Genomic DNA, 23144 nt, shown 5'->3' with positions numbered 1-23144 from the left:
ACCATCCTCTACAGGTGGGTAGAGGTAAGGTAGAAGGTAAGGCAGCTTAGAGAAGTAATGTTGCTTCTCAAACCTTTTTGAAAATACACTTTAGTTTATGTGGTGAGATCTGAGCTGGCTGTGGCTCAGTTTCTTCATGGCAAGAAAGCAAGGACTGGGTGTAATTACTGACTGGAGGTATAAAGGCTTACCTTTCAGCCCTGCCAGCATGCAAAAGCAGTTAGCCATTGCCTGCCTTTTGTAAACACAGTCCATAATTATACCTATTTCTCATTCTGCAACCTCTGAGGGATTAACCTGCTGCCAGCTACCCGATTCTTGCATTACTTTTTCAACTGGAGCTTTTTGTGACAACCTGGAGTGTGTGAGCTGTCATCTTAAAAAACCCACTGTGGAGATAGGATTAGTGTGGAATGCCATCCTTTGGGGCTATAATGCATGTTAATTTGTCCTGTGTTAGCCAACTGACAGCACTGCTGGGTCAGTGACATCCCAGGGGTGAAGGATATGCCACATGGATCTCTTTCCAAAAAACATCCAGCATTTTGCCTGTGTCCTGATTATGGATTTTCAGAATCCCATCCTCATGTTTTGGACAACTTTAAATATGTGGCAAAAGAGAAGGTAACTTATTTTTCCCAGATTTTTTTTTTCTCTTGAGTGCAGGAGTGCTTACAGATCATGGCCTCTTAGAGAATGAAGCAGCTCTGGCAAAATGCCTCTCCTGGTAAAATAAAAGCAGTATGGCAAGAGTGAGCCACACAGCAGTGAAGAGCATAGGCATGGAGAGCTTCCCGTGCACCACTGTCCCCTGTTCGCCTGAGACGCTGTCCCAATCCATGCTTCTGAGGCACCCTTCTACCTGGCTTCATGCCTGGCCACGGATCCCTCCACTGGAGAACTGCTCTTCCAGCTTTGCTGCCTGGCTTTTCTGCTTACTGGGAAGAGGGAAAACTTTGGAGCCTCCCAAGCTGCCAGGGCGACATTGTTAGTGCTATTCAGAGAGGCAACAATGGGGCACGAAGCTGGGAGAGGGCAGAGGCATTTTGCCATTGAAACCAGGATGGCTGTAATGGGCAAGACATGCACATGGTCTGTGGTTTCATATACCAATGGTCCGAAGCTGTTACTTAATGACATTTCCACTGACTTACTACAACAGACATTGATGAGCAACTGTACATTTTCTCTTCTATTTCTTAGATATTAATTCCCTGCTATGTGTATTTTCTTCTTAGGTTTTTGCTTTATTCATACAAGTGATTCCTCACATATGAATGCCACACAACACAGTAAAGGGTATGAAGTGGTTATGTGTATTGTACTGAGATGGTACAATAACCAAACACGGTCTGTTTGTTGGATCCATCCATCCAGCGTCCTGTTGTTCACCAGTTGAAACAGAATAGCTATGCAGGCAGACACCACTGCTCCAACCAGCTCATATTCAGCCAGCTGTCAACCAACAGTCCCAGGTCCTTTTCCACCAGTCAACTCTCCAGACACTGTTCCCCAAGCTTGTATCGCTGCATAGGGTTGTTGTGACCCAAGTGCAGGACCTGGCACTTGGCCTTATTGATCTTAAAGGTCTTTTCCAACCTAAACAGTTCTATGATTCTATGATTCCCATGGGCTAAGATGTACCCATGTCCTTCCCTTTCTGAATCACTTCCAATAAAAGTTCTTTACTTGGTAGCAGAAAGCTGTCATTAATCCCCCGTGTATGACTTCCCATTTTCAGCTATCCTCCACACAGTCCTATTTTTTGTAAATGATCATTATTGAAAGTTTCAAACAAGAGCGGTGCCAAGATCCTTAAGGGATTCCAGCATTGTCATTCTCCTTGAAACCTTTCCCATTGTCGTGTTTTCTAAAACGAGCTGCTTTTGCAACTTTATAGTAACTGTTAGTTTTCATCATCTCCAGCTTCAATGCTTTCCTGCGTGGATCTATACTGAGTGCTGAAGATGTTTAGAATAGATTTTGGAAGGTATTTTTTTATTAGAAAATCTAATAATTTATCGAAATATGTGTCTGTCATTATTTGTCATTGGTAAACATTTATTACTTGTACAAAGCTGCGCTGTAGAGGAATGGTACCTTACCGTGGAGATCTGGCTGAGTCACACCAAAACTGCAAATAACATGACTTTTCTTCTGCTTCCTCCGTACTACCATATTACAGGCACACACAACATGACTTGACAGAAATAATATGTGTGTATCCAGAAAATCCTCTCAGAACAGGATAAAGCGGTTTTCATTAACACAGCAGAAAATTTCCATGAATATTTAATCACATAAAAATAGGCTATGTTTGCCTTCCTTTTATGTACCATCATTGCAAATATTCTAACAAACAAGTTTGCTAATGGGAAGAATGCATTCTAAACAAACTTGCGAATATTCACATGTAACACGTTTTGGATATGTGAACATGTATTCTTGCCATGAGTCTGAATCCAGCCTTATTTTAGCAATGTGCCAGTGCGCAACATCCAAAATAATCTCTTTAGATTTATGTTCACTGGGATATGAAGACAATATGATGGCTTTTGTCCACTGAAAATTAACAACTTTTGTGTTAAGAATACAGATTATACAACAGGGAAGCCAGTGTGTATGTGGCAAGTGCTGCTTGCCAAGAATTATTTATTTAGAGTCTCTGCTCCAGTAGAGTTCTGTAAAAAGAATTAATATAAAAAAATCAAAAACTGTGTAGCTACAGCCTTGGGAAAAAATATGCTCACTATAATAAAATATTCTGTCCCCTGTAATTCTAAGTTAGGATTGATATGTTCAGAAGAGGAAAATTGTCTCGGAAGACAATTCAGAATCTAACTGTGTTTCCACAAGCCAACATTGTTTCTCCCTTTGTGAAAAAATGTGTCCAGAATACGCAAAGGAAATAAAACCTTTGTTTCGATTTCTATTGCTCGGTTTCTCAGAGGATATCTCTGATAAAGTCCTTCATAGGCACAGTACAGCATAGTCTGCAACTTTCAACTCTGCTGTCAGAATGTTTTTGATACAAGTAGTCACATTCTCTCGTCTAGAAATATTTTTTAGTAACTTGAGCTATGGAGACTGCAACATATCATCGTAAATGAATGTTTTAGTTTAGAAATAAAATCTTGGAATGCTATTTTGTGTAAATTAGATGTGTTTCATCTTTCTGCAGGCCCTAGTCCAGTTTCTTCAGATTATGAAGAAAACAAATACAGATACATAGATTTTATTCAGACAATTGCATCAGTTCTATGCTTACTTTTACTGTTTTCTGGTGTATCAAATTACTGATAACTACATTTATACTAGTAGGTTCTTCAAGTTGTCTGCTAAAAAGGAAAACAAAAATGCCTCTTCAAAATATCTGAAATAACTTGGTAAGTAATTGCTAAATAAAAACAGATAGCTTGAAATTCTTTGTCATCGTTGCTCTGAAAATTTTTGTCCCCGCTTGGTGGGGCACGTAAAGGGCTGGGGTAGAGGGAACATGTCTCTACAAAGGCTGAGTTCCCTCTTTTAATGGTTTGCTGTTTTGCCTGTTCAGATTAATGGATTGATATTTTTATCAGTGTTAGTGTAACACTGTTAAGAAAGCAATAAAATGCATTTATGCCAGCTTTTCACTCCATTTTGCAGTAAATGAATGCCTGTGGTGTAGTCTAAGCCCTATGTTGGCCACTGTTTGAAGTCTAGTTGGCGTTCCATTGGCATGATCCCTTCAGAATCATGGAGAGATGCCCAGCACACATGCTCTTGCTCCGGTGCTAGGAAGTATTTCTGCGTTAATTTCTGGGTGGTTTCTTGCCTGCCACATCCTGATGCCCCACTGGGAGATGCAGGAATCTGTGCGGGCTGGATGGGCACTCTGCCCCTCTGCAGAAAGAAGAGAACAGGGTGGTTTTATGGTCACAGTGTGTACACTGGAGTGCATGCTGTTAACTGTGTTACTGTGAAGTGCACACAGCCACAGAAACACAGGTGTTAAAAGCAGATAAAGTCTTAAAGGTTGAATGCCGATATATTTTAGCAATACTTCAGAAAGCAGAAAGTAGTTATAAAATTAAAGCAACTGAAAATCAGAAAAACTGTCTGAAAGCAAGCATGTACTGTCCTAATTCCACTTTGGAAATGCTGTCATCATACATTGCTTAAGAAAATATTCACTTGTTTGGAAATCACATCTCTTAGGACTAGTTTTGTGCTTCAAATATTGATCCACAGTCTCACAGGTCTGGAGAGGTATGTGGCTGTGTCAGTGTTTTGTTCCTAAGCATATGTCACATGTGTGATGCTCCATGTGCTTCCAGCTTTGCCATGGGGATGCTCAGTGCGTTGGGGCACCCATGGTCCCCGCTGGAGCCGGCAGCCCCAGTTTCTCCATGAACAGTGCAGGCGCCTCTGAAGCATCCAGCTCCCTTCCCCAGTTTCCACTACCTCCAGGTCCAATCGCGGGAAATGTGACCTGGCAATTTTTTTTACTATTGAAACATTCCCTTTGTGAGACCTCTTTCAGGGATAGGTTTGTTTAAAGCTAACCTGTCCTCACCATCAAATCAGGGACTAAATTCTGTCTTCATGTCACTTTCTTTGTGCCTTTCTTTGGTGGTAGAGACTCTCCCCACTCCCCAGGGCACCGAGGCTTGCTGTGCTTGATGGAGGCAGGTCTTCCACTTCTGTGCTGCACCACACTGACAATTTTCCCTCCCCCCTCACCATTCTCTCAGTGCTACCCACCCTGCCATAGGATGGATGAAGGTTTTGCAAGTCATCTAGTTGGGGATTTCTCTCCAGGGCTGCTTTCTGGTCCCGGCTGTCAGCCCTTCTCCTGACTCAGCCTGTGATAATGCATTTCTTTCTGAACTTCTCAGGGAAAATCAACTGGCCTGTGCCCCACTGCCTCTGTGGGTGCTTCCCCGCTGCATGGCACCTGACACTGACCTTCACCTTACGCAGCCTCCTCTTTTCATGCTCACAGGCCCCACTCCTCCCACCCTTCTTACCTCACCTTGCTGAACCCCATCCCAAATTTGTCGAAGGCTGGAGGTGGGTGGCCACCTGCCCCAGCTGGGATGCACACTTTGGAGATGCCAGGTGGCCCCTGCACAGACAGGCCAGCCCCTGCCGCCGCCTCTGGCTCCTCAGGCTCTCCTTCCAGTCAATCCAGCCTGGGAAATGCTGAGGCATTCCCGGGGCATGAGGCTTCCTGGCAGCTGCTGGTGCCGAGGCTGGAGAGGGGGAGGCTGCCAAAGGAAAGAGGGCGTCTGGGGCAGAGAGGAGATATTCCCACAGGAGGAAGGCACCTCTCTTACCTGTTGTACCGGCCACCCAGGACAGGAGGATCTTAAACTGCCAAGTTGTTACAGCACCTTTGAGATTGGATATTTAATTTTCATTCTTCGCTTGAGCTCAGCTTGGAGGCGTTTTCTGTGATAACAGGGTAATTATCTTAACAATTTTGGTTACGATGTTCCTTTCTGCTCTATTTTTCCTGCCGTTGAATGACAGTCCTAAGCAAAATGGATTTCCTTTGTCCTGCTAGTGCTGACTACATGTTGTTACATTTTATTTACACCACTTTTACACCACCACTTGATTTTGATGGGTTATTGCTATTTTAAATCAATTTAAGGTAGAGAAGAACTGTGCTGCTTTCTCTTCCCCCACCAAATCTCCAGATGATTACCAGTACTAGTAAAATATCCCCTTGTACTGATGTAACTTATTGGTATTACAATCAATTTTAAAGAACATTTTAAATGACAATGTAGCTCTGTTCGTCCAGATGGCCTGCAAAGATAAATTACTATGTTCTTGCGCATCCATTAAAAATGTACCCTTCAGTCAAACTAAAGGCAGTTGGGAATAAGCCACGTAATAAATCTGGGCTCTTTTGATTACTCTGATATCCAGCCCGCCTCAGCCATTCACCTCCTTCTTTCCTGAGACCACATTTTTTCCTGGGAGCTGACAATGATGGCACAACAGAGTGCTCCTGAAACTTGGAGCTATTTAAGGAATTGGTTGTTCCATAACGATGTAACACCATAGATGTATATGAATTATCAAAGCTAATTTCCTGGGTTTATATTTTCTGTACCCACCCTTTCTTTCTTGTGTCTTTTTACGCATGCCTGGCTTACAGATTTTCAGGGAAGAAGAATGTCATTGTAATTCTATGTAATGAATATTACACACGTTTGCCACTTGTCCAGTTTGTGTCAAGATTCAAGTATTCTCCATCTGTGTTTTTAAGGTTTTTCTGCACATTTCAGGAGGATAGTTTCTTAAGGTGGTTTATAATTTATTCACTAAATTTCTTTTTAGTTCATTGTACTGAAGTGATTTAAGGTTTGCCTTTGAAAGCATATCTTGTCAGTGCTAGCTGCATTATATAGACATATTCTATGCAACAATGAACTGAGCTGGTAGTGTTCACATGATAATAATGTGCTGCTCCATGGAGTTAAATATTCCTTCCTGCACTAGTTCCCTCAGTCAATATTTAAAGAGCCTTTAATTCAAGCATTGGAAACGAAATCCAGCTGGCATAGCAAACTTGACCCAGGGTTGTGCCAGGTGAGGCAACATTTGTCCTACATAGCAAAGCAAAGTAATATGCATCCCAGAACACGCTTGTGCAAAACAATATAGAAGAAACAGAAGCATGTCAGCCAAGCTTGGAGTTGTTCTGTATGCATGTGGACAGCTAGCCTTGGAGCAAACTTCACTGCAAAGAACTCATCTGACAGTTCTCCTTTATCCTAGTAATGGTTGGAGGCCAACATAGCAAAAAAGACACCTGTATCAGGTCCAGTCAAAGAACTTCCTTTTGAAAATCTTTGCTCCTATCAGCTTCAGCATATGAGGGAGGGGGAAGTCTTCTTTGGTTTGTGCACTTCACAATGCACAACATTTTAAATAATTCAATAGAAAAGAGAGAAATAAAGAATACACGGTTTTAAAAGGAACTTGAGGAGATAGCTATGGTTGGGTAAACATACCATTTAAGGAAATGGATATTTAACTTCCTGAATGCATCAAAATACCCCTGACTTCAGGTAACAGCTACATTAAAAGCCAATTCTATACATTAAGCAAGGCAGCTGTATAAATTTAAGAGCTTTGTATTCAGTTTAGAACAACTAATACCTTTACTCATTTTTCAGACTATTTTTTGCACACTAACAGGAGTTTCTCTATTCCTGTGTTCTCTATTTGCTGCACATAAATATAGAACAATTGCATGTAGAAGGCATGCTCATACTTACTTTGTAGAGAGGACCAAAGCAACTGCATACAACATTTTAGTCCCTGTCGTGTTTTTTAGATATTTAATTTCCAAATACAGTAATTCAGGTTTTCTGAAGACTGATCATTTTCCTATATTGATAATATAGAGCTTTATACCTTGTATTTAGTAGCTTTTATAATATTATCATTCTGTAAGGCCCTAGTGGTTTTCATTCATTTGACAGATATAGATCTCTTTAAAATAGACTATTCCATTGAAGGAGGCTGAAGTAAAGCAACAAATTATCCCCTTTTATGTAATAATAAGTGAAAACTCTGGTAGCCACCATTTTTGCTCAATAGCATCTTGGTCGCAATGGAAAGGTCAGAGCGCTGACTTACTGTGACATAGTGGGGTCTGAAAGCAGCAAGCTTGCAGGATGCAAGAGGGTGAGGGGTGGCAACCAGACAGATGGCAAAAGTAGCAGCTGATGGTGAGTGTGAGCAGAGAGATGTGCCATCCCTGGTTGGCTTTGAGCTACTCATGTGGTGAACATAGAAACTGCAAGCAAGGAAATAGCTTTCTATTTGTTTCTACACTCTCAATCCTTGAAGGATCACATCAAATAATTACCTGGGTTGTGTCTGCTGTTTTCTGTGGCGAATCACTACCACCTGGTTGGTCATTCAGGCTAACATATAGGAAGAAGAAGTGATGATCCAAATAACTTTTTAAACCATCTAAAGGTCTTCTGCACGCATAATAGATACATATAAAACCACCCTAGTGCTGAAGCCAGGGTTCTGCAGAATAACAGGCTTCTCTTCTGGCTTTTGCTTGAGATAATGAGCACCATTACAATCTAATATTCATCTATATGGGAGTTTGTCCATTCTCCTTTCATCAAACCCCATGGTTTTACCAAGCCTTGGATTGAAATTTTAGGGTCTGCACAATTCCTTGTTGAAAGGAGTGACTTTTCCAAAGCAGATGCCTTAATGAGTTTGGATTCCTTTTCAGATAATTTCCAACTGAAAATGTTGTTACTGTTCCCAAGAAAAAGAAGCAGCAGGTATATTTTTCCACATAGAAATTAGAGTAAAAATCTTACCAGTGTAGACAAGACACTGGAGGAGAGATTTGTTATGTGAAAGCGAGGGTCCCCTTCATGTCAGGGATGCATCTCATGAGGTCTCCTCTGATTTTTTCCCAAGCTTACCCACATGGTGAAGATTAGTTTGGCTAATGAATTTTTGAAAGAATTGTACTGGCCAGGCTCTGTCCTGAAGCTTCAAGTTGTGATTCCTTATTATGGGTAGAAGGCATGGCTGGAACAGGTCCTCCTGCTCCAGGAGGACAGGACAGCAAGTCCTGTCTCTGCATGCTCTAAGTTCACCTCTGCTGGTGCTGCCTTTAAGGAAGAGGAGGAAGTTTCCTGATGGTGTAAATGGGGTATGAGTCCTGGGAAAGGAGGAAGGCAAGAGACAGCAGAAGTGGGAGGGGCTTGTGGAATATGTTGCTCATAATGGGAGGGAAGCAAGAGTCAGTGGATGATGAGCTGAGGTTTGGCATGTGCCTAAACAATGGCAGGTGCACATCCCCCATCTGGGGCCTGAAATTCAAGAGATGAGTCTTGATAAGACTGCTAGAAAATTTGCCATTAATGGTATTTTGCCCTAGGATCTGGTTTTGGACAGACATGTATCTGAAGATTATCAACCTCCACTGGAAAATTCTTGATGTTATTAAAAACAATCATCTGACAAGTGAAATGTTGTTCCAGCAAAGTCTGGAGAAGTTCAATTAAGAAACATCATGCAGCGGTAGACTTTGTAACTCTGCAACGTTTGTAATGCAGCTTTTTACAAATGCAACACATATCTAAACCGCCTAAAAAAACCACCTTGAAAGCTGCTACGTAGGGTTCTTCGCTTGGATGTTTGAAGGTAAGGAAATGTCAGCATACTGGGGATTCTTACCCAACTTTATTTTAACATTTTGGGTTGTTTTTCTTTTTTTTCTTTCTGTGCATTTCTTCTTAAGCAAGAAGATTTGCTTAAGTGACTGAATGTGTCATTGTCATGGTTTCAGCCAGACAGGGCCTCGAATGTGTTTGTGTGCCTAACCTTAACAATAAAGTTTCATGACTCCCGGGTACTCATCATTTTACCAAATGTCGCACAAAATCACTGTTTCCTAAGATGTTTTAAGATGATACATTTTTTCCCCTTAAACCTGGCAGCTGCACATGAAAGGTGGAGCCCCAAGGCTGAGCTGAAGCTGTATCGCAACTGGTCCAGCTTTCCCTATTTGTGTCCCAATGTCTTGGTGCTCTGGCACCCTACCAACAGTGTCAATGCTCTTACCATATCCCAGCAACTTCATACAGAAGTTGGTGTCAGCCCAAGTGGTGGTCAAATTTTCTGCAGGCTTTCAAGAAGGAGATTGACTATTTTCCAAGATTCCCATTGCAGTGGGATTGCTTAGGGAAAAAGAAAAGCCACCAATGTACATGGATGGGTGTGTGAAATTGAGCTGTATTTCCTCTAGACCCTCCATGGGTGATGAGAACGCCTGTGGATCCTCTGAACCAACATCTGTCAGGCTCCACAAGTACTGCTGCTCCTGCCTGAATGTGTGTATTTGGGAGAACAGGAGGGTGTGAGCAATTGGGTGAGTTGAATATGAAGTCCTGAGCTCTTGGCTACACTCAGGGAGCACGTTATGTTAAAAGAAGATAAGAGAGTGTTTGAAAATGAACAGGACATAAGCCAGCAATCAATAACTGCCTGAAATATAGACCAACCATTAGCTCAGACAGAATCAAGGTTCTTGGCTAATCTAATACATGTAACTGTTCTTGAAATACGTAAAAGGCTGCTGTAAAAAACAAGGGAACAGTCTGTCTTCCCTGTCCGGGACAGTGCAGCACTCCGATAACTCACTTTGGGAAGCTGTGGTGTCTTCATCACTGGAGGTTTTACACAAAAGGTTGGACAAACAGCAGTGAGGAATAGTCTACATGTAATTGGGACAGCCTTGGGACAGAGGGAGGGGAAGAAGAGCAGCGTGACCTATAAGCATGTTTCCACCGCTGTTTTTCTCTGATACTGTGATATTATCACTGTGCTCCTACTTGTTTGTCCTCCTCTTGCTACACTTCCAGATGTGCCTTGCCTTTACGCAAGGTCTGTGCAGCAAGGATGTTTACACTGAGTGGGACCTTTGCACTTTACAGCAATAATGGTCATAAAATTTGGGCAGGTGTCTTCAACCAAAACCCTCTTGAAATGTCAATGACCTGTTTTAAATCATTTCTGGAGTATACTGCATGTGTTTCATGACTTGTTCCTAGGTAGAGTAATTTTGCCTCAAGTCAGCCTGCAGGGAAATCTTGAAGGATGTGGTCATTCTCAGTCTGTCCTAATCTTGTCCTCTGAATCTGTTTTTTTGGAGGAAAGCAAATGCAAGTCCTGCGCCACCATCACAGTATAGAGGTGTATGTGCATGTGGGTTTGAAGTTCCTATCCAATGTGCAGTGAAATGTTGGAGATCATATAGCAGCTGCCATGCCTAACTGACAGAGAAATAAGATACCATTTTCCTCTCACACACAGACCCTTCATTTCTGATTTGTGATATACTGTCAGCAGTATAGGACACATAGCAGTGTCACACCTATCATGAGCTACGGAATGGGTCCACAATGTTCTTCAGGCTCACTGAGTAACCCTGTTTATTGGAATCAGTGAGACTATTCAAATGCTTATAGTTAAGTGTATGCCTAAGTGTTTTGCTGGAGGTAGGCATGGGTAAAAATAATTTTCCAATATTTTGCACTTGACAACAACTTGCATAAGCATCAGTTTACTTAATAAAAATTAAGTGTGGAGCAAAGGAGCTTTGGTAGCACGTACCACAGCAGTACTTGTGTTGCAATTCCGCTGTTGCAACAGGTGTTCTAGTTCATTAAAACCAAGGGATCAATAACTAAATTTACAGAAAAGCCAGCTGCTTAGTGGTTAAGGGTTGTTTTAATGTGTCAAGTATTACTGCTTTGGCCAAAACTGATCCTCTGAAACAATATCTTCCAAAGCATACCACTAGCAGCCTTCTTTTTCTGCTGTCTCAGACTAAAAGATAAAATAAATCTGCAAAGAGTATTCTGAAACATTGATCTAACTTAAACATCTCTTGCTCCCAAAGAACAGTAAACCACTAAGCCCTGTAGAATCAAATATTTTCCTATTAGTTCTTCCAGTGCAAGTTATTCAGTCAACACATGCATGGAAAATCAACAATTTTCCAGGATGTTCACTATTCCATTTTTATCTCCTCTATAATTTAAAAAGCATGACATACACAACACATGTACAACTTCTTTGAAAGTGGTTATGGACCTTGCTGAGAATAGGCTGGTGTTGTAATTTGTACCATACTGTTAATCCAAAGCCCAGAATAGTTTAATTATAATAAGTTCAAAGTTCTTCAGGTGGAGTGAAGGAATTGTTGGGACTGTGTTTATGTAATTATGTGCAGGTGTATTATGCCTATATTTAAAGAAAAGCATGCTGTGGATTACCTTATTTTGGCAATTTAAAATAAATGAATATTTTCGTGAAATTGTACGGCAACAGCAAGAGGAACACTTGGTAAGAGTCATCCAGCAATTGCATTTAGGAAAGAAATAAGATGCAATACACACCAGAGAAAAAATCCTTGACATTTGGGTAAATAGAACTGTAGCTGTGTTTGATTGCGTAGGTAGTCTATTCCCAATCCTTGTCTCAAAGGGGACTTGCACCCTACTGCCATGTGGCTCCACATGGAGTGAGGCAGCAAACCCCATTCCCTGCTGCTGTTGCCCTCCTGAAGAGCCTGAGCTCACCAGCCTCGGCCAGGCTTGGGCTGCCTGGTGCTCCCCTGGAGATCCAACAGCCTTTCCAGGGGACTATGCTGCAGAATGTGAGCCTCACCATGTGCCCAAGGGCTACCAAAGGAGGAAAGACTTCCCCTTTCCTCAGCTGTCCTCACCTGCTTTGGTGACTGCTAGACCATCAGAGTCAGGTGCAGTGCCCATTACCAGCAATGGGAAGACTTTGTTCAGCTTTGGTTCTAGGATCTAGGAAACAGCTTGAGTTGAATGAAATCAAAAAGTGAGGAAGGAATGGAATTAGTGAAAAATGAATAAATTTTAAAATTTCCTCCAATAAAAGCTAATAAATGGCCACAAAAGCCCCTAAAGTCTAGCAAATGTTGGTTTTGTACTTTAATGTAGGGCACAGTTGTGCTGCTACTGGGGTAAGCAGTGTGAAGAGACAACTAAAATGTGACCCATGTGTACAATAGAGTTCAGATTCTAAGAAGTTCATATTTTCACCTGACAAGTTCCTTCATAGGTATTTAAAGATCCTTTTCTGTGTATTAAGAACTAAGCTGTAGCTTTGTTTTAAGAAAAAACAAACCTATAGAAAAGGAAAATTCTGTCTGAAATACCTTTCTGTGATTCCCTTGTGAAGTTCACCTGTGTCATACTGTTGGATTGCAGTTACATAAAGTTTTCTCAGCAGTAAAATCATAGAACCATATAATGATATAACACCTTTTCTTGCTTCAGTCTCCATGACATTTTGCACCTGATAGCACAGTCACCATCTTGATGTGTCATTGAATTCAATAAGTGTGTGGTCAGAAACTTATTTTTTTGATTACCAAAAAAGAATAAATCTGTCTTATTTGAAAAGTTGATTTTTTTCACATAGGTAATGTGCTACAGACACCTCTATATGATTTATTCATTTCACCTACAAGGAAGATAAACTACCTGCAGTTGGGCTGCGTTTCACCAAATGTTAGATTATGAGAGAAGTTTTTACAGGAGCAATAAAGATTGGACGCCAATTCTACAATAAAAAAAATGTTTTGATGTTTAAATTTCCAGCACCTGGCTCACGTGTATGTGCAAGCTGGAGCCTTCTAAATACATTTGCATTCTTGACAGTCAGTTTCTAAGTTCATGGTTATTCTCTTCCATTTCAGTGTCTGATGTCAAACGTGTAAATTAAACCCAGGTACAGTGCCTTGAACTCTTTTCCCTTTTGTTAGATGAGTGTGATATTGCCAGAAACTGTAATGGAAGAAAAGGCACCCTAAACTTGTGAGACATCAAGCCAAAGCAAAGAAGAACAAAACTGACTGTTAGAGGAGACCTTGGGCAGTTTAAGTGGTCTATGGAGGTCATTCAGTACCAGACACTCTCCACTTCCTCCAAATATATAATAAATGGAAAATAAAAAAGGTGCTTCATCTCTCCTACTTAATATTTCCTACCTTAACTATTCCACCCTTGGAGCCTCTTCCAGCCCCTGGGGCAGTGCAGCTTTGCACCTCCTGCTCAGACCAGCTGTGCTTGAGAACAGCATTGCATGGGTGCTCTGTGCTGGAGCCACCTGGGGAGTCACAATTTCACCTATTTCACCCTTTTCTTCCCTACCATCCACAACCAACATTGTCTTTTTCCGGTATTCAGGTGTTGTCAGTGTCCTTTTAATGACTTTTAATAACTGTGAAACTAGTTTCATATACTGGAGCCAGGGTGAGGAACGTCAAGTTCTTTGTAGCAACAGGTTCAGCTGTAAAGAGGTTCCAGAGTTTCTGTCCCCTGGCTATCCTGCTTCAGCAGGCAAGACTGCTCCTTTTCCTGCTACTGAGTTGCTGGCTCTGTGATGAGGATGGCCTCCTCACATGCAGCATTCCCTCCTTGCTATCTGTTCTAACAGCTGGGGTCTGAGGAATAATTAGCCCAAAAGGTGTTTTCTCCATGTCCTGTGTTTCCCATGGCCTCTTTAAAACTTTCTGCTGCTGTTTTTTATCCATTGAATATGTTCCTCTGATATAATTTTGGAGTGCTAAGTGGCGAAGACTCTTACTTAGCCTACATGAGAAGGAAACTGTGACCAGCCACGGCAGATGTCATGCAACACTTTTTAGAGTGGAATTTTCCTTTCCCTCTGGTGGCTGGAAACTGAAAAGACTACTGTGGCAAAGAGCTGAGTGCCAACTCTGCAGGGTGGCAGGCCCAAGGGGCATGGTCTGGCAGGGGAACCAGTCCTAGTGGAGACGTGTTGACCTAAATTCCTGATAGACACTCCTGCACAATGGAATCCACTTCCTTGGGTATATGGTGGGCAAAATCAACCTTACTCAAAGACAAGTGCTCAGCTCTAAGTCAAAAGACAAATTGAGAAGCTGAAGGCTGGGCATGGGCATGTGAGATGACTCACTGTGAAAGAGTGTACCCTTTATCTAGATGACTTGGTCCCTGAAGTGCTGGAAGACCCAGAATGAGATTAATCCAGATATCTGTGGAGCAGCAGTCATGATGGTGATGATATGCTGATGACATCTGCCAGTTCAGAGGTGCCCAGCTGACGTGTGTCACTCGCGCTCTGCTATGTCAGAGCTTGTGTCCCTTTTCCTCCTCCCCTCATGCTGGCTCCCGTCCAAAATTATCCTTGTTTCTCCGTATACTTCTTCCTGTATAAATTGACTTCTGTTTTTCTCTTCTGGTTTAGACAAGGCAAGCCTAAGAAGCAGAGTGAATCAGCAGGCTTGGCTATCTGCCTGTGAAAAGTTGTAATTCATGCCACGGTCATGGAGGAAATTTCTGGACATGTCTATGAACTTTATCCATTCATTTATGGATTTTATGGCTGGCTGTTTGTCAGGAATGGTGAGACTGTGTAATTAGAAACACCAGTCCCCTGTAAGGGAACATGGCACCCCATCTTGCATTTCTGCCTGAGGCAATACCAGCTCTGAACAGGGCTCACAGGCATCAGAAGTCCTGGCAGATGAGAAACATCCGCAGTGCAGAAATGCGTATCCTGGCGTACAGCTGTGTCATCATGAAGCTGGAATGTACAGTACATGCTTTCCACAGGCATAGCTCTGAGCACAGCAATGTGTATACCATCAATGGCACCTGCCCCTCTATGGAGCAGTTCAGCTGTTGTGATAGCTGATGAGCTAAATATAAGGTTTGCACAAGCTTGAGTCTATTTAATACCTACCAAGGGGAGTTTACCGGGGGGACAAAATCCCCCAGCTTTGGGATCTACATATACGCAAAGTTTTGAAATATTTTTTCCTCCTTTATGTTTATACTTAGCTGGATCTGAAGTCACACTCTTTTAAAAGTAAAAATCCTGGTGTATTATGTATGGTTTCCTTTATTACAATATTACAATATGACTGTCATATATATTTCAGTCATATTACAATATGACTGAAAATAAAGCTGCAAATTTTACACAATACTATTAGTAATATTTCCCTTGGAACTTCTTGCCTTATTGTGAGATATATTGCCATAATTACATTTTCCAAGACAACCAAAATTTCAAGGCTGCAGGTTCGATCTTGTTGAAAGTTAAGGAATGTAATACAGCAGTCTTTACTAGATTTAATTCCTTCATTATTTCCGAAGAGCACAAAAAATGTTATGACCACATCTTCGGAAAGATATTCAAAGCATCAGAAGCATATGCTAAATGTGGTTTGTTAATCATTCAGGGAATTGAGATACCGCATATAAGAAACATGCTTTTATCTTGCATCTGTGCCAAAAAGGCTTCTTTAAATTTCTTTTCTGCTCTGCCAAAGCATAGCAAATCATCCTACCACAGACATTTCAGGGGTATTTGAGTAACGGCAGCAAAAACAGAGGACTTGAAAAAACCTTAAAGGCACCGGACCAATATTTTATAAATTACAATCTCCTTAGTCAAATATATGACTGTGTGTGAAGCTTCTGCGTGTCAGCTAGATATACCTGGACATTAGTAATGCAATAAAGTAATCTTTTGTACTAAAATTAAACTGAAAGTCATGTTGCCACGTTTTCATGCATCCCTCTGTATAGTGTTATCGTAAGTGAGATTCCCCACCATGTGTCTGAGAGTTAATTCAGGTCAGCTGATATATTCCAGGAGTCTTTTCATGCAGAGATAAACTTTAAATTATTACCCATCTTTAAGTTTCATGAGACTTTAAGTTCAAAAAATGAGAAACTGAAACTACACTATTTGACATATCAAGCAAGAAAAACTCTAAGTCACTCATTGAATTTCAGGGAGGCACCATTTACACCCAAAAACTAAAAGAGGGAAGGATATAGAGAGGCAGACATATCTGCCCAATGTTTTATGAAAACAAATGTTTGCAACCAGCTAAACCCTGCCCCTGGGATTATAGTAAACGATGATAAGGACGGTGCCATGCTGACTAGTTAGTGTACCGGAGCAGGTATTGTATATCAACAGACTGGCAGTGTCAAAGCCAAGTTATAGCAGCAGGAATTTAGCACTTCGCAAACTTGTGACCCCCAAAAAGGCCATAGTGTGTGTCAGGACTGTGTTACAATGGATTCTGAGCAAGAAGGAGGAGGAGGTGGCAGCCTCCCTTGTGCATCGGGACCATTCTCTGCTTGGTATGAGAGATACTATTTGTGCTGTGATAATATTTAACTCGTTCATAAGCCCTTTCTATTTCAAGCTGAGTAACCAGATGTCTTGTCTTTCACCTGGTTTAGAGAGACTTAAGATGAACTTTTATTTCAGTGCTTATCAAATCTCACACGCATGTTTATCTATTACAGATGACCACCTTTGGTTTGCTGTAAGTAAAGGTCTGCATTGTTTTCTGGCGTGTAGAAACTGATTGCCCTCCCAGCATAATTGCTTTGCACTCTGTAGAGCGATTAACTCCTTAACACAAGTTATATGATAAGTCATAGTAATACTCCCATTAATGTGCAGTGGAGTTACTGTTGAACCCGGCATGAGTGCAGCTGAGATGTTAGCCGAATTAATGAATATATGGCTCTGCACAATGCACTCTGGATTTCTGAAAGTGAGGCTTTGGTAGGACATTTCAAGTTGCCTGCCCTGATGTTTAGGTTCTTTGAATTACTTAGATCTATTACAATTGCACTTAGAGAAAGTTTACATACATTTGATGACTGGTGAGTACTTGCCAATAATATATAGTGTATCAGGGCACAGTGTGACGTTTCCAAAAGACTGTTTTCAGTGATGTATTACTAATGCTTTTGTAGCCATCATAGAGAAATTATTTAAGACAGGCAAGCGTGAATGGCCGAAGAGCTGTATGCCAGCTATTATCAGTTACACTAAAGCCAAACTTGTCTTATTCTTACAATCCCTTTTCATTTTTTTAAAATCTTATTTGCAGTCACAGTTTTCATGTGTTTGATTTTACTAATATTACACAGGATCTAAAAATAGGTTAAATAATTTAAGTAATGCTAATGTTGATGGTTAAATAAGGCACTGACAAGTTTCTCAGTTCAGTCCTTTTCATGCATTTTGCTGTTTGAGACGACATGAAAATACCATGTTGGTCTCCAACAGTTAAAGACAATGGTCATTAAAGTTGTTAGCTATCAACTAGAATTCAGCACTTGGTGCCAGATAAATACTGGTTTTCCTTTCCATTGCCTTTTTTGCTCCCTCTCTCTCCTGGAGCATGGTGTTCCCACTTACCACTCTCAATTTTCTCTTTCACAGTCTTCAGAATTGTACTGCATGTAGCAAACATTACAGATATGGAAAACCAAAGCATTAATCAGTCGCATTAATACATGCAATTTCATGCATCTGTTATATGAGAAGATAAACAGGTCCCAGGACACAACTGAGAACTCTTCCACAAGAACTGTGCTGAAAATGCAAAGCAAGAAAAACATGGCTTAGTATTAAACAGTTGTGCCTCTAGACTGTTGACTGCAGCAAAACCTCTTGTTTGGTTCTGCTTTGTGTCTGTGCCAGAAAGTGAGGGAACACACTTAGTACTCTTCTTGTGAAAGACAATCTCAGTTCCTGGTAGGGGAGGAGGCACAATGCTCTCCATTCAGTCTTCTGTGGCATTTCTGAAAACTGCCCACAAGCACAGCCTATTGCTTCAGGGAAAACACTACCAGTACTATCAGGGGTCCCCTCTGCAGCCTGCAGAAAGACCAAACAGCCAGAGAATGAACTTAATTCTACCTTAAAGCTAAGCATCCAGGAGAGAAGGACAGAGAAGAGCAGGACTAAAATAACTGATGTCTAAAAAAGCCCGCTGCAAATTTACTACCGAGAAAATGTCAGGATTCAGGATTTCCCGGAGTCCTCAGCCAAGCACTGCTCTGGTTCAGCAGAAACAGTGGTCTAAACTGTGCAGCCTGATTACTGTATTGCTATGGTGCATGGCATTATACTGTAGAAGAAATACAGTCATAGAATGGAGGAAAGGAGAAGAAGATGGAAAGAACACGTAAAGCCCCTAGGAGACTTAAATCAGACAAGGACTCTCACTGCAGTCAATGTAAATCCTTGTCTAGAAAGCAGGTAAGTGGCAGAGAGCAGTGAAGTAAAAAGGAATTACTTCCAATGAAATTTAACCAAATAAAATCAGTCCTGCATTTTTCCTTTTTGTCTATAAGAGACAACTTTTCACTTGTCTTGGAAAATTTTGAATTCATAATGCATTTTTGCTTAATGCTGCTGAGATTGGAATTCTTTTGCCCCAAAATGCTGAGTGTGTGGTCAGGGCAACATTAATTCAGCCTTGTCAAAAAGAGATTTATTGAATTTCCACTTTATTGCTTCACTTGGGATGTGGAGCTTGACTGACCAAACCCTTCACCTCATGTGACCTCAATAGGATGTGGATATTTCTTGTATTGTCACCCATTTAGAGAAAAAAATTTTTGCAAAAGCAGTCCAAAGTCCATAATTGCCTTCTGTAGCTGCTCTGAGTATTTTGCTTTTCCCTGTCAATAAAAGTTAATGTTCTTTAACCTTATAACATCTCAGAGGTGAATCTTAATTCATATGGATGAGGTCTTTCTTTGGTTAGCAAAGTAAATTTGGCTCAAAATAGGAACACAGAACTACTACCATGAAAAAAAACCCTAACAGCTTCATATAAAATCCAGTTCTAAAAAAGGTTTTCTAACCAAAGGAAGGCTATGCTTGCAGCTGTGTAATTGCAAAAGTAAACTTGGTCTGTGCCTTAAAAAAAAAATATTAACAATTAAGCCAATTTCTGTAATATAAACAAAAATAACAAGACTGCTTTGAAGAAATTGATCCTTAGCAGGAGTTATGAGCATCCCCTATTTTTGAACAGTCTAACACTATAAAATCATGATTTGCTATTAGTTTTCCATAAACTTTCCACTGATTGTCTTGCAAGTTTTGCATATTTAGTATTTTTATATTAAATATTATAACTGTAAGAGGCAATTTAAATGTTCTTTACAAACTGAAAGCTAGACTTCCAGAGAAGTTTTTTTTTCTGAAAAGCAGTAGAACAAATAATAGTGTGGGAATACCTACAGCATAACAAAGTCATAAATAATAGACAGAATAAAATTTTCAAAATTATGACTTGTAACTGGGCTTGTGCACTTGTGTGAACTGATAGCTGTGACAGACTTTAAGTACAGGTTTTGACACTACCTTACATAATAACCCAAAGGCAAGCTACAGGGTTACGATCTGCACAGAACTCCAGTTAAGTGCAGAAGTACTTTGGCAATCATAACCAAAATGGAGGTGTGGGGGAGAGAAAATAATTGCTAAATGAATGGATCAGGTGGGATTTCAGAGATCTGTGTTGGCTCTGCTACTGTTAAGATTTTCATGTATGATTTTAATGATGGAATGAGGCATTCATCCAGTGTGTTTTCTGTGATTGCAATTTGGGAGGTCCTGACAAGTGTACTCTCTAGTTTTGTATACTGAAGAAATATATGGACTAATACAGGAATCTAATGGATCATCCAAAAATACAAAAACCAAAAAATGAATGATACGTTTTGATTAGTTTAGTCTGGAGAGGAGACTGCTATTAAACTTCAAAAGTGCAAGGGATATTTAGGTTAGAAGAAAAACTTAAGTTTTTAACTTAAGTTAAAAACCTGAAGTGGAAGGTTAGAATATGAAGGATATGAAACCTGTATCATTGTATTTCTTTAAAGAACAGGTCAGATAAATACCAACCGGGAATAAAATTAGTATAGCTGGTGCTGCTGTGAGAAGACAACTTCTGATGCTCTCTTTTTCATGATGGTTTGACAACAATCTTGGTTTTTTTTAAACATTTTGATGAAGAGTGACATTAGTGAAGAAAACATTTATTTTTTTGTATATTGTAGACATATTTGCATTTTTATTTGCAATAACTAGGACTTGACTCCAGAAAAATTCATAGATTCATAAATAGTATGAGGAATTGGTGAAGGACTTGGACAAAACCATAATTTCCATTGCAGTTGGTGGTCTGTCCTATAGCATCAGGGCCAAAAAGCTGTTGCACTCCCATCTCGGGTACTGATGTTATGGCTGCCACCTGAATTTTTATGACCCTTTTTGAAAACTGCAGTTAAGCCATAGGACCTAACTAGGCATGAATCCTACTGGGCTGACAGCATGCCTTGCATGTTTGTGTAAGACAAAGGATGCAGGCAGGATTCCACAGCCAGCTAGAAGAGATTAGAGAGCACATGAGCTCCTGCCTGTGTCACTTCTTCCAGGACCACATCTACTCTGCATGTATGTGAATAAAACTGTCCTTAGCTGTTTTATGTTGTTTTCCAAGTTCATGTTTTGGGGGTCAAGATGGAACAGGAATTATTAGAAAGCATTGCTTCCCTTGTCCTTTTCACAAAATAAACTATAAAATCCAGAGAAAACTGGACAGCAACTTTTATATTTATCACTTTTTCTTTTCACAGTCCTTGTAACATCGTGTCTTTGATGGCTTGGAAAGCGATGGAACGGCAAGATGGCAACACTCAGTCAAAATTGAAGAGCAGAGAATTTACGGCATGCATTTGACCATACAGTTCGGATGGTAGGGTCTTGACCTCGTAGGAGTAATTTACAGATCTCTCCCTAATGAGGCCAAGAATTTATCCCTCTTAAGTGCAACTGCTTAAATATTTTATAAAGGCATTTCGGGTGAGGACACAAACTCTGTGTCACCTTGCAGCAACTGAATCACTTCTTCTTACTGCATATGTTATAAATGTAAATTTTTTAAAATAAATAGAAGCTCTTTTAGTGCCCAAGGTGATAGTATCAACAATAGGCATAGTCCCTGGCTAAAACGAACTATTATTGATATTCAAAGGATCAGCATCATTTTACTCTGCCTGTCTGAAAATGCTGGGTGGGTGCAAAAAGAATTGCCTGTGCCAAGATTTCAGCTTAAGTGGTTTTAGCTGATTCATAAGGCTCCCTTCAGAAGGTGACAGTAACAGTTAGTGATTAATCTCTTTTACTTTCTCTTTGTACATATCTATATACGTCTATAAAAATCTATAGACACATCAGCCTGCGCACAGTACCCGTCAACAGCATGACTGCTACTGACTGCAGAGTTCTGAAGTCTCTGCCTACACGTTGCTTCATGGAAATCATGTTAGAATAATGTTCTGAAAATCACCTTATTCTGATTTTAAACTTATTATGATCAATGAGAAAAATAATATGGTTAAGAAAAAAACAACACCATTATTCGCCATCTTTAAAATATGTTTATTTTACACTCTTTAAATGAGCAGCAAAGTGTAACTCTACAGAAACACGCTAATGATCAGCAAGCTTCTTGATCTTTAGAGACATCTACATTTCAATTACGTACTTGTGAAAGATCACATTAAAGCCCTTTGTTGTCCATGATGGCCAGCATATTTTGACCTGATGCACTTTCTGTCTTTTAAGAAGATTGTTCTCTAGTCACAAGTAAAACAAACCTACAGTTTTTTAAAGTGTATGACAAGTTTCAGTTCTAATGTCTGTGAGTGTGTCTGACGCAGCAGATCACTGTATTTGATTTTAAATGCTCAAAACTCTAAATAAACATGGGAAGTAAAGGTACTACATAAATAATGACATATTATTTCTACTGAGTATTAAACAAGGTGTTAAAATAGAACATTTTCAAATGTTTAAATAACATTTGGAATGCAATATTTGGATAACATAAGTAATTGAAAAGCATAAAGAGAACGTGATCCTAATTTCACCTTTTCTCCTGTGCTTATTTTTCTCAGAGGCTGCAATGCACCGAAAACATGTGCACAGCATTTGCACAGAGGATGGCACTGACTGCTCCGTGACACATGCAGAATAGAAGCATTGTCTGAGTGGCACTGTCTACACTTGGCCCAGGATACTCACCCAGGGGATAAATGAAGTGTCTTCGAGGCAGAGAAGCTGGCTTCCAGGCCTGGGCAGATATGATGCAGTGCTGTTAAACACCCTTACAAAGCAGTCCCCCTCTTTTCCTACCCAAATATCTGCCACCCATTATTCTGTCCCAGATGTCCTTTCACAGCTGCCCAGTCCCACCTGATTCTTATTTGTAATACTCTCAATAAAAAAATTAGTAATTAAAATGAAGCCCCCTTTGCCCATATTACTCCCAGCCTTTATACTGCTCCATCTGCCCATTCCCAGTCCCCTTCTTGTTTTTAAAAGACTCATTAGCATGTGATCTTGTGTCTGCCAGGATTCCCCAGTACCATCTGCTCCCTTCCTAGATGATCAGTCGCACCCAGACCACTGTTTACCATACTCAAAAATCTGACACATTTTCTAAGCATTGGTTTTGGAGGATACTTTTGAATTTTTTACCAAAGCAAACTCCTATCAGCCTCTTCCTACATTGTCAAGGCCAGTGAAACAACACTGGTCTTTAAATGGTCTGAGTATTCCCAGACCTGTCCAGCCTTTTTGGCAACAGCATATTGGTATCCCTCTGGCTATACAACCACATGCTGTGCTATCATTTATTTAAAGCAGTTAGCTTCTCTTGCAATTACCAAAGA

At 40.5% G+C, this 23144-nt stretch overlaps 1 long non-coding RNA gene across 1 annotated transcript; it reads left to right on the top strand.

The window, feature by feature from the left end:
- The first annotated feature begins 16369 nt into the window (after window positions 1–16369).
- Window positions 16370–22675, top strand: LOC128903044 (uncharacterized). The gene is made up of 3 exons (XR_008463952.1): window positions 16370–16730; window positions 21045–21163; window positions 22368–22675. It is a non-coding gene; the product is annotated as an uncharacterized LOC128903044 (long non-coding RNA).
- Window positions 22676–23144: the final 469 nt, after the last annotated feature.

Source organism: Rissa tridactyla, chromosome Z (assembly GCF_028500815.1).
Source record: "Rissa tridactyla isolate bRisTri1 chromosome Z, bRisTri1.patW.cur.20221130, whole genome shotgun sequence".
In the NCBI taxonomy this organism is placed as follows: domain Eukaryota; kingdom Metazoa; phylum Chordata; class Aves; order Charadriiformes; family Laridae; genus Rissa; species Rissa tridactyla.
Note: the sequence above shows the minus strand (reverse complement) of the source record. Positions and strands in the feature narration are given on the sequence as shown.